The sequence below is a fragment of the Gekko japonicus genome, unplaced genomic scaffold, assembly GCF_001447785.1.
Source record: "Gekko japonicus isolate JY-2015 unplaced genomic scaffold, Gekko_japonicus_V1.1 scaffold5197, whole genome shotgun sequence".
NCBI classification, from domain to species: domain Eukaryota; kingdom Metazoa; phylum Chordata; class Lepidosauria; order Squamata; family Gekkonidae; genus Gekko; species Gekko japonicus.
This window is the reverse complement of record NW_015168820.1, coordinates 27,861-38,823: the sequence shown is the minus strand read 5'-3', so window position 1 is coordinate 38,823 and position 10,963 is coordinate 27,861. Positions and strand designations below refer to the sequence as shown.

General features: G+C 46.6%; 1 pseudogene; it reads left to right on the top strand.

The window, feature by feature from the left end:
- The first annotated feature begins 2,242 nt into the window (after positions 1–2,242).
- LOC107114287 lies at positions 2,243–7,144 on the top strand (annotated as a pseudogene).
- Positions 7,145–10,963: the final 3,819 nt, after the last annotated feature.

The window sequence follows — 10,963 nt, the reverse complement described above, 5'->3', positions numbered from 1 at the left end:
GGGGCAGCAGAGCTCTAAACCAGTTTCTAGGGGCCAATAATCGTGGGAAGATTTGGCTTCTGTGCCTGTGCTTATTGGGGCATCTGGTGGGCTCCTGTGGGGAACAGACTGCTGGAGTAGGGATGGTAGGCTGTGGACTGGCACCCCGAGGGACTTTGGGTCTCGGGGCGGATGTGGTGTCATGTCGATGTTGCACCTGGCTGACAACCCACTTGTAAAGTTAGCATGCCAAGAGACCCTCTAAAAACTCGTTCATATTACCCTCAGATCTCCAGATGCGTTGAAGTCATGTCTGGGCTGAATGTGACAGCGATGTGTCATGCAACATCATTTCCACCCCCTTCTTTCCCTTCCCCCGGGCCATACACAGGAATCCCACACGTCTGAAAAATAGTTTAGAGATAAACACCCCTCTTTAATGTCACCCAAAAATCATATGTGCAGGTCACTGCCTGGCTTAAAATATAACAAAAAGGGACAAAATGGGTCCCGGCCAGGTAAGAGCCTGAGAAAAAATTGTTGGTAAGTGAGTCAGAGCAGCTGACCTGCTAACGATTCTCTCTCCAACCTAGAGGGATGCATAATTATTTATTTATTTAGTTTATTTATTATCGCATTTCTACCCCGCCCTCCCCGCGAGCGGGCTCAGGGCGGCTTGCAATAAGGCACCATGTGCCAAAACAAAAAACAGCATAAAAACAAGATAAAACAATCTACATTAAAGTGCTCAGAGGTTACAATCTAACAAGATGGAATCAGTTTTACAAGATGGACTTCGCAGAATCTTACATAACAATAGGGAGGTTAAATACTCATGGTTGTTACTCGGCCCCATCCTGCGGTACTGACCACAGCAATGTTATGGTTGATCTTTATTATTGAATTATGGGGGCTTCCAAGTCAGATAGCCTCACCTTGGCCTTATCTTGTCAAACACCCAGCCTCACTTCCCCATGACCATGAAAACCTGGTAGCTTTTCCTGTTTGGCACTCACAGAGTCATCAAGAAAGATTAACACATACAGTCTAGTTCGGGTAAACTCATCAAGACTCTCCCAAATCATTGTTCACCTCCAAAAATGTCATCACGTTATTGTTTCCGGGGCAAACACATGAGCATAGCCTCAGGGACTAGAACTGTAGCATGCTGCTCCATGGCAGTGTGTGTGTGTGTTCTGGGACCCATACAGACACTTTCGTGGCTGTGTTCACGGACCTCGCTCTTCTAGATTGGTAACTATCGCCTCCCTGAAATCGCTTTCTCTCCACTCTTCCCTGACTTTCTCTTAGCTAGCTTGTGTGTTTTTAAGTGTATGTTTCTGTGTGTGTTTTACCCTTTTATTCTTGTTTCAATAAAATTCTCTGACTGGTTTATTTCAAGAGTTCTCTAAAGGGAAAAATCCCCATAAACATTGCTGGAGATCCCAATTACCCAACTCTCACTGTGCCTCTGTTAAAACTAATTTCCCCCACTAATAAGGAGACAGCCAATTTGGGTAACAGTGGCTACGGTCACACGGAGCATTAGCCACGCTGCTGAGACGGATGATAGGCGGATTTTTCGGGCGCGATCACACCACAACATCTGGGAAGCGTAGAGCTCTCATGGCGAACCCGAGGCTTCCCGCCGAAGATGCGGAGTTAAAAACTAGTACCTCTGAGCGACTAGTTGCCGGAAACCGCGGGGCAAGGGCTGGTGTCTGATCGCATTTCCGGTGGTAGTCCGTGGCATCTGGCGCCTGCCCATGTCCCGTCGCAAACGGGTTTTTTTTGCAAGTCTCCACAGGATGCGCACAAGCACCCAATGGCGGATGCGCACGAAGAAGAAAGCGAAAGTTCCGTTGCTCCGCAGAATCGCGCATGCCGTTGGTGAGATCGCGCTGCGCCGCTTCTTTGCTGTGCTGCAGGATCGTCGTGTGACCGCCACCTTGCCCCTACCCACGGGACCTCGACAGGATCTGTGATTGGGCGGCCGCACGTTATTTTGCTCCGGGCCAAACTGCCACGCTTCCCCCCGGCATTTTATGGCCTGTGTGACCGGGACCAGTGCTTCTCTTTTGCCTCTCCCAAAATGTAGTAAAAGGAGTTTAAAAACTTGTTGAGTGTACACAGGGTGAGGTTTCACAACCTTGGGAAGGGGGTGTGTGAAGCAGGGAACAATCAAGCAAACACCCTTCCTTCCTCCTTTGTCTCAGGAACAGGCGGTGAAGAGATGCTGTTGAGCCATCGTCTTTTCAAAGGTGCGGAAATGGCTGATGGACCTCCAGGCCAGGTAGGAGAGCTGAGCAGGGGATAGCCTGGGCCCCTTCTCCTTTCTCAGGGTGTCCGGATGAAAGATCCTGTGAACGCCATTCTGTCAGACCGTTAGAGTCGAAGCCCCAGACCGTTAGAGTCAAAGCTGGGAACCGATAGCGCTCCCACGGTTTTCCCTTCGCGCCAGACACTACACCACCTGCACATCTTAGAGATAACAATGTTACAGCAGAGACGAAGCATAGAAGGAATGCGGCAGTAATTAGTACACAGAAAAGGGGAGCCGGTGGCCTCCTGAACTATCATGGCAGCATAGCTGACACATTCCCATTAACCCAAACCAAGCCAGACATCCTGTACCTTCTCCCTTCCGGAGTGCAATCTCTGCCTGGCATGCTCTCTGACGAGGGAATCTGCTTTTTCTTCCAGTGTCCCTTTTCCTATGAGGAGGTGTCCATCTATTTCTCTGAGGCAGAATGGGCCCTGCTGGATCCGGGACAAAGAGCTCTTTACAGGGAAGTCATGCTGGAGAACTATGGGAATGTGGCCTTCCTGGGTAAGGGTCTTTCATAGGTGCCAGAGGTGCGAATTGCTGCCATAGGGATGAGGCATGAATCAAAATACTGAATAGCAGTACATGGTTTTGAGGCCTATTCCGCTAATTGGGGAGGGGCTTTGGCTCAGTGGCAGAGCATTGGTTTGGCATGCAGAAGATCCCAGGATCAATCCCCAACATCTCCAGTTAAAGGATCGGGCAGGAGGTGATGTGAAAGACCTCTGCCTGAGACCCTGGAGAGCAGCTGCCAGTCTGAGTAGCCAAAACTGACTTCGATGGATCAAGGATCTGATTCAGTATGAGTCAGCTTACTGTGTTCATGTGTGTGTGCTTGCCCAGGGGCAATTGAGGCTAGAGTTGTAGCCACCCAAACCAGAGAAGGTGTCCCGGCCTGAGGCAAAGGGGATCAGAAAGAGCCTGGAAGGGGCCAGATCCTCAGTTCTCTGTTGCCAACCTTTAGAACACATCCACGAGGAGAGTGCACACTAGAAGAAGCAGAAGAGATTGGATTTATACCCCACCCTTCACTTGGAGTCTCAGAGCGGCTTACAAACTCCTTTCCCTTCCCCTCCCCACAACAGACACCCTGTGAGGTGGGTGGGGCTGAGAGAAATCTGACACAAACACCTCTTTCAGGAACACCTGTGCCAGAGCTTGTGACATCAGCAGGCGCAAGTGGAGGAGTGGGGAATCAAACCCGGTTCTCCCAGATTAGAGTCCACACACTTAACCACTACACCAAACTGGCACACGAATAACGAAGACCCATTTTAAAATATATAAAGGTTTATTTAGGATTTTTAAAAAATGCATCACTAAACTTCACGGTTTGTGCAGCTCAGCAACAGAAAAACAAGAAAAGCTAATTTGAGAGCCAGTTTGGTGTAGTGGTTAAGTGTGCGGACTCTAATCTTGGAGAACCAGGTTTGATTCCCCCACTCCTCCACTTGCACCTGGTTGGATGACCTTGGGCAAGCCATAGTTCTGATAAGAGCTGTTCTTGAAAAAGGGCAGTTTCTGTCAAGAACTCTCTCAGCCCCACCTACCTCACAGGGTGTCTGTTGTGGGGAGGGGGAGGGGAAGGCGTTTGTAAGCCGCTCTGGGACACCCTTGGGTAGTGAAGGGCGGGGTATAAATCCAATCTCCTCCTCCTCCTCCTCCTTCAACTGTTCTATGTAATACATGAAAACTTGGTATTAGATAGTAGCATAAGTATTCCAGTTATAGTGTGTGTTACTCTACGTAAAACTATTCATCGTGTGCTCGTTTTGGCGGCACATATACTAAAACTATTCATCGTGATGAAGTAAGATAATATGAAGGCGTACTAGCATGGCATGAGCATAAAGTTAGCATGGCTTCCCTCTGGTCTATACCCATATTATACTTTCAAACGTTCTACGGTCAGGTGGTTGTAATGACCCAATCAAGGGTCCTCTTTGAGGGAATTTCCAAAGGCTTTCAGCACCCTCCAAATCCCCCCTCTCTTCTGGTTACGCAACTGAATACAGGGTCTCACGATTAACCCATGGCAACATTCTGGAGAGTGGCCTTGAAAAAGATAAGGATGTTAGCTGCAGGGAGACTTGAATCAGGAACATATGTGGGTCAGGCCAGGCCATTTAATAAACATGTTAACCCTGGGGGGGAACTAGGGTGCTTTACATCACAGATCCATCCCCCTTATACTGGTTGGGATCATGGGCTTTGATTTTGACCCTGGTTCTGTCCTTCCTGAAGAATTTTTACTCTTGAATTTCTTTTGTTCCCCATAGAAGAATGATCTCTCTCTCTCTCTCTCTCTCTCTCTCCCCCCCCCCCCACCAGAAGTATAAGAGAGACCTTCGTAGAGACAGGCAAAGGGCTCACATCTGAAGGAAGGCTGGATAGTTTCCAAGAGCATATTTCCTTCCAATATGAGCTGGCTGAGAGTGAGTATCCTTCAAGGTTATGACAAGGTAAAAGGCACTGAATAGCCAACGGAGGATTTCTGATTCACTTCTAAGCAACATTTGGTTTGGTACCGTCATACAGCCCGCTGGGTAAGGAGGGAGGGAGGCCTTCTGAGGGCCTGAAATCTGGAGGCTCAGAAACTCCTGGGCAAGAGGTACTTGAGGGGGTGAGGTATTCTTAAATACCAGATATTCTGGGGAAAGGTGGAGGGGGGGTTAAGATTGGCCAAGCTGGACGTAGCCAAAGGGCTGTCAATCCTTCCTTTCTGCAGTCCCATAGATGCCTTTAGACCTTTCCAGTCAGGTGCTAACGAGATCTCTCTCATTATTCCAGCAGAGGATGATCAGAGGAACGAGGAGGGCGAGGAACTTAATCAGCAAATGCCAGATAGAATTAAAAATGAAGACGTGAAAGAAAAAGTCAGGAATCAAGGCAGACCTAAGAGAAAGAAAGGGAGGCGTATGGTTGAGAAGCCAGATGGTAGAAAGAGTAGTATGCATTTTCCAAAGCACAGTATAATGAAGGCAACTAAATGCATTCAGTATGGAAAGTACTTCAGATATAGATCACTGCTTCTTGTGCACCAAAGACTATACAGAAGCAAGAAACCTTCTGAATGCTTAAATTGTGGATGGAGATTCAGTGAGAGGGGGAATCTTCAACAGCTTCAGAGAACCCATGCACGGCAGAAACCCTTTGAATGCTCAGAGTGTGGAAAGAAATTCAGTCAGAGTGGAGTTCTTCAACTGCACCAAAGAAACCACACTGGGGAAAAACCATTTGAATGCTCAGTGTGTGGAAAAAGATTCAGCGAGAGGGGGAATCTTCAGCAGCATCAGAGAACCCACACAGGGGAGAAACCCTTTGAATGCTCAGAGTGTGGAAAGAAATTCAGATGGAGTGGCGCTTTTCAGCTGCACAGAAGACACCACACAGGGGAGAAACCTTTTGAATGCTCAGAGTGTGGAAAGAAATTCAGATGGAGTGGCGCTTTTCAGCTGCACAGAAGACACCACACAGGGGAGAAACCTTTTGAATGCTCAGAGTGTGGAAAGAGATTCAGTCAGAGAAGCACTCTTCATCGGCATCAGAGAACCCACACACAGGAGAAACCTTTTGAATGTTTAGAGTGTGGAAAGAGATTCTTTCAGAGTGGCCATCTTCAAAAGCATCAGAGAACCCACACAGGGGAGAAACCTTTTGAATGCTCAGAGTGTGGAAAGAGATTCAGCCAGAGGTTCACTCTACAACGGCATCAGAGAACTCACACAGGGGAGAAACCTTTTGAATGCTCAGAGTGTGGAGAGAGATTCAGTTTGAGTGACACTCTTCAAAAGCACCTGACAGCCCACATAGGGGAGAAATTATTTGAATGTTCAGAGTGTGGAAAGAGATTCAGTCAGAGTGGCACTCTTCAACTTCATCAGAGAACTCACACAGGGGAGAAACCTTTTGAATGCTCAGAGTGTGGAAAGAGATTTAGTGAGAACGGTAGTCTTAAAAAGCATCAGAGAACTCACACAGGGGAGAAACCTTTTGAATGCTCAGAGTGTGGAAAGAGATTCAGTCAGAGGTTCACTCTTCACCGTCATCAGAGAACTCACACAGGGGAGAAACCTTTTGAATGCTCAGAGTGTGGAAAGAGATTCAGTCATAGTTGCACTCTTCAATACCATCAGAGAACCCACACAGGTGAGAAACCTTTTGAATGCTCTGTGTGCGGAAAGAGATTCAGTCAGCGTGGCCATCTTCAAAAGCATGAGAGAACTCACACCGGGGAGAAGAAATTTAGTCAGAGATGCACTGTTCAACAGCATCAGAGAACTCACACGGGAGAAATCTTTTGCTCAGAGTGTGGCAATATATTTAGTGAGAACAGCAGTCTTCAACAGCATCAGAGAACCCACACATGGGAGAAACTTTTTTAATTCTCAGAGTGTAGAAGGGGATTCAGACAGAGTTGCACTCTTCAATGGCATCAGAGAACCCACGCAGGGGAGAAACCTTTTGAATGCTCAGAGTCAGAGTTGCATCTAACCTACGCTAGGGGGCACTGGTGCACCACTTTTTAGCTGACAGCTAGAAGTGAACTAAGAAGGCATTTTCCCCTCGATTGGAAACACTGGAGGATGGGGGCACTTCCTTCTGGATCTCAAAAGAATTGGGCCCCCTTGCCCAATATTTTTGAAACTTTAGGGATTTTTTTAGGAGTGCCACCAGCAGCTGTGCTGCAAGTTTTGTGCCTCTACCTAAAAAAACAGCACTCCCAGAGCTCCAGATTCCCCCAGATCGATTCTCTATTATATCCTATTGGGCCCATTGATTATAATGGTTCACATAGGCTATAATGGAGCCAGGAAAAATTGATATATTTTTTTTTGCACACCCCTACTAAACTTTTCAGTATGATTTGTAAGGTGCCTTGAGTCACTGGGAAAAGTGGGATAGACGTATTTGAATAAATAAGTAGTTTGGGCAGATTGATAACATATAAGCAACTTCCTGTTTGTTTGGTTAGGCAGGGTTCTGACAGTGATTGTTCCTCCTCTGTTATTCTTGACCTGTAATTCTGGTTGTCACATTTCACTAAAAACAAAGTAGACTGCAAGAGTCTCTGCCCCCCCCCCCCCCCACGACAGTGGACTGAGGCCAGGTCTACCAATATAGTAGAAAGGAGTGGATAGAGCTGTTCTCCAGAGGTTAGGTCTACCAACACACTGCAAAGGTGTGGGTAGACCTGTTCTCCAGAGGCCAGGTCTACCAATATAGTGGAAAAGGGTGGGTAGACCTGTTCTCTGGAGGCCAGGGCTATCGATATAGTGGAAAAGGATGGGTGAAATTTGACCTGATTCTATTTCCTTATAATGTTTAAATTATTCTTCTAGTATAGTTTAAATATAATTTAAAAGAATTTATTCAGAGGTTTTTTTACAAGGTTCTAAAAAACTAATTTATGTGATAGTCCAGTGTAGACTTGCTCACTATTTTAATGCTATTACCTTTTTTGCTCACAAGGTAGAATTTCTGCTCACAACATTTTTGATCTTAGAGGGAGTACTGATTACTACCATTCTGATTACTACTTACACTGTAGTAATCTGACTCAATTTAAAGTATTGGCTATTATATACAAAGCCCTTAATGGCCTTGGAGCCTTGTATTTGCGAGACCATCTCTCCCATTACGTACCACTACAACAGCTTTGCTCATCTGAGGCCCCGGTTACACGGGCCGGATATCGCGGGGGGGGGGAGGTGTGGCTAATTGCCCTGGCGCAGTTTGATGCACAATTACACGATCAGACACGCCGGCGGCACACCACGGGTCCTTCCCTCGGTGCCGGCGGGTAAACAAGGGACCGGAGGGGAGAATGCCGCGTGCCGGCGCGATCATACCACGGGAGTCTGGAGGCAGCCCGTGGCAAACGTTTACTAGTACCTTGGAGGTACTACTTTTTTAACACGCATTTTCGGCGGTAAGCCACGGGTGCGCTCCACTTCCCAGATGTTGGGGTGTGATCACGCCCGGATAATCCGCCCACCATCCGTGCTTCTCCCGTGACAACTTTGCCGTGTGACCGGGGCCCAAGTGAAGTCTTCTGCAGGTGCCAACCTGCAAATGTGCAAAATCAACAACCACCCATACACGTGCCTTCTCTTTTGCTGCACCACCTTAAAGAATGGCCTGCCTTAGGATGTCAGAAAGGCTCCCGCTCTCCTGGCTTTCTGCGAACTGTCTAGAACAATCATTCAAGAGAGCTTTTCTGTGCATGCAAAAGAGTTGCACTGGACTAAATGATTCACAATATTACATACATAAATTGTTACAGATTGTGATCTATGCTACTGTGTTTAGCTTGCTGAAATGATGATCCTACTGTGTAATTTTCGTATCATTTAGCGTGTCATGTTAAGACTTATGCTTGGCTTCAGTCCTTTCTTTTAGATTTCTGATTGATTCTGCAACGCTCATCCTATTGTGTTGTTTATGGAATGCCCCATCTTGTTGCTTATATTGACTCACACTGTGTCATCTGCCTTAAGTCCAAATGAGAAAGGAGGACTATAATTGTGGTAAATAAACAGTCACTGGGGGAAATCCATTTCTTAAAGCTATAGGTGAAGAGAAGAAGAAGAAGAGATTGGATTTATACCCCGCCCTTCACTACCCAAAGGTGCCTCAGAGCGGCTTACAAACTCCTTTCCCTCCCCCTCCCCACAACAGACACCCTGTGAGGTAGGCAGGGCTGAGATAGCTCTTGACAGAAACTGCTCTTTTTCAAGAACAGCTCTTATCAGAACTACGGCTTGCCCAAGGTCATCCAGCCAGGTGCAAGTGGAGGAGTGGGGGAATCAAACCCGGTTCTCCCAGATTAGAGTCCGCGCACTTAACCACTACACCAAACTGGCTCTCAAGGTGCTCCTTTTATCATGGGGGAGGGTTTAGACAATTTCCCCCCCTAATATATTTCACATTTTTCTGCAACTCTGGAAAATGTTCAGTTTGTACAAAGTTCTGTCTTCCCATTCACAGCTCTAGCCTCCGGATGTAGGTATGCTCAGATCTGGCCAATTTTCCCATTAGAATATGGGATTTATTTCATTATAAGGCCCTGGCAAACAAACAGGCCTTGCAGTGCCTCTCTGTAAGATCTACAAAGAGGGGCCTCACTCACCTCTTCGGGGAGCCCTGGTGAATGGTATGTCTTAAATTGGCTATGTGCCAAAATATCAGCTTTTGGGTTATTGTGAGAATGCTTCTGAGTTCTTTGGTATAGGAGAGGTGTAGGAAACTCACATGTATAAGTGAAAAAAGATCTGAGAGAGAGAGAGAGGTGGCATCAATCCCTAGGTTTAAACAACTGGATGCTTCAGGCCTGCTTTTAGAGTTGCAAGTTCTTCAGTGGCTGTGAGGGGAGACCTGTTCTGGGAAGGAATGTACGGTAGAGTGTGTCCCTGCTGACTCCATCACTACCATAGACGGTATCCTTCTCTGTCAGGTAGCCAAGATGGTAAATGGGGGCATCATCCTCTGGTGGCTTTCGTCCTGTCTGGCTGATCGGTCCACAAAGTGGGCCTAGGAACACCTGCTTGAGATGTGTCACAGGGACCCAGAGTTCTCTCTTTTGTGCTCCATGCTTCAGATTCTGGAATATTCTGGGGGATTTTGAGAGTCTCAGAGGTATCTCTGCTGGAGTCTTTGTTCAGCCTTGAGATAATTGGATAGGATTGCTTTCCAGTGTCCTCTCCCTCGTTCAAACAGGAGCCTGGCTTCATGGTCGACTCTGGAGCTGGAAGAATGACTAGGCCAAGCTGAGCAGAGTCATACTGTGATGCCCTTCTGTGATGGACCCCTGAATTTCCCCAGCTATCTAGCAGATTTTCCCCGCCAAATCTTTAGTTCCCCTCAGTGACTGCGTCGCCCTATAGTAGCATGTATATATTCTTTGTCAAAAAAGACTTGACTGTCCAACCCTGTGTTTAGATATTTAGTTTAGGCTTTTTCTCAGCTCAGGAACTCTACTGAAAATACAGGAGCAGTCCAGTTTTGAGATTGCTGAGGTAAAAACTTTCCAATATATACAGAACTGAATTCTTAGTTCTAATAATACATTCAACAGAGTGTATTTGTAGCTTTGTTTCAAGGCTTTCCATTTCTTTCTTTGAGAGGTACTTTATTTAGTATATTTCGGCACTAACACAGTTCTTATTGATGCTCCTAGATTTCTTCCGTCAGATATTACAGGTTTTCCTTTAGATAATACAGCTTTCCATTAACTCCTGAGGTGTCTAAGCTTCTCTTCTTTATCACAGACCAGGGTTCTCTTCCCAACCCCTTTCACTGGCAGGAAGTTTTTCTCTTTGTCCCTAAGAAGTAATAAGTCCTTTTACTATTTGACTTGTGTGGAAGTTCTCTCTAACTGCCCAGACCTTCTGCCAAATCCTTCTCTAGTGTCCTCTGTCTGTATGGCTGTTCTGTAGCTTTTCTGACTGAGAAACTAAAGTTCTCCCTCAGAGCGATTTTAACATCTCTAAGACATTGGGGTTTCTCTTCTTTTTGTAGAAGTACTTTTCTGACTATTGCCTGTCAGAAAATACTGACTCCCAAATGTCTCTTCCCTCAGAAGCCACCCTCTGGCTACTGGTCCAAACTTTAGAAAGGCCAAACAGCAAACAACCTATTTGTGAAAGACACCCTTTC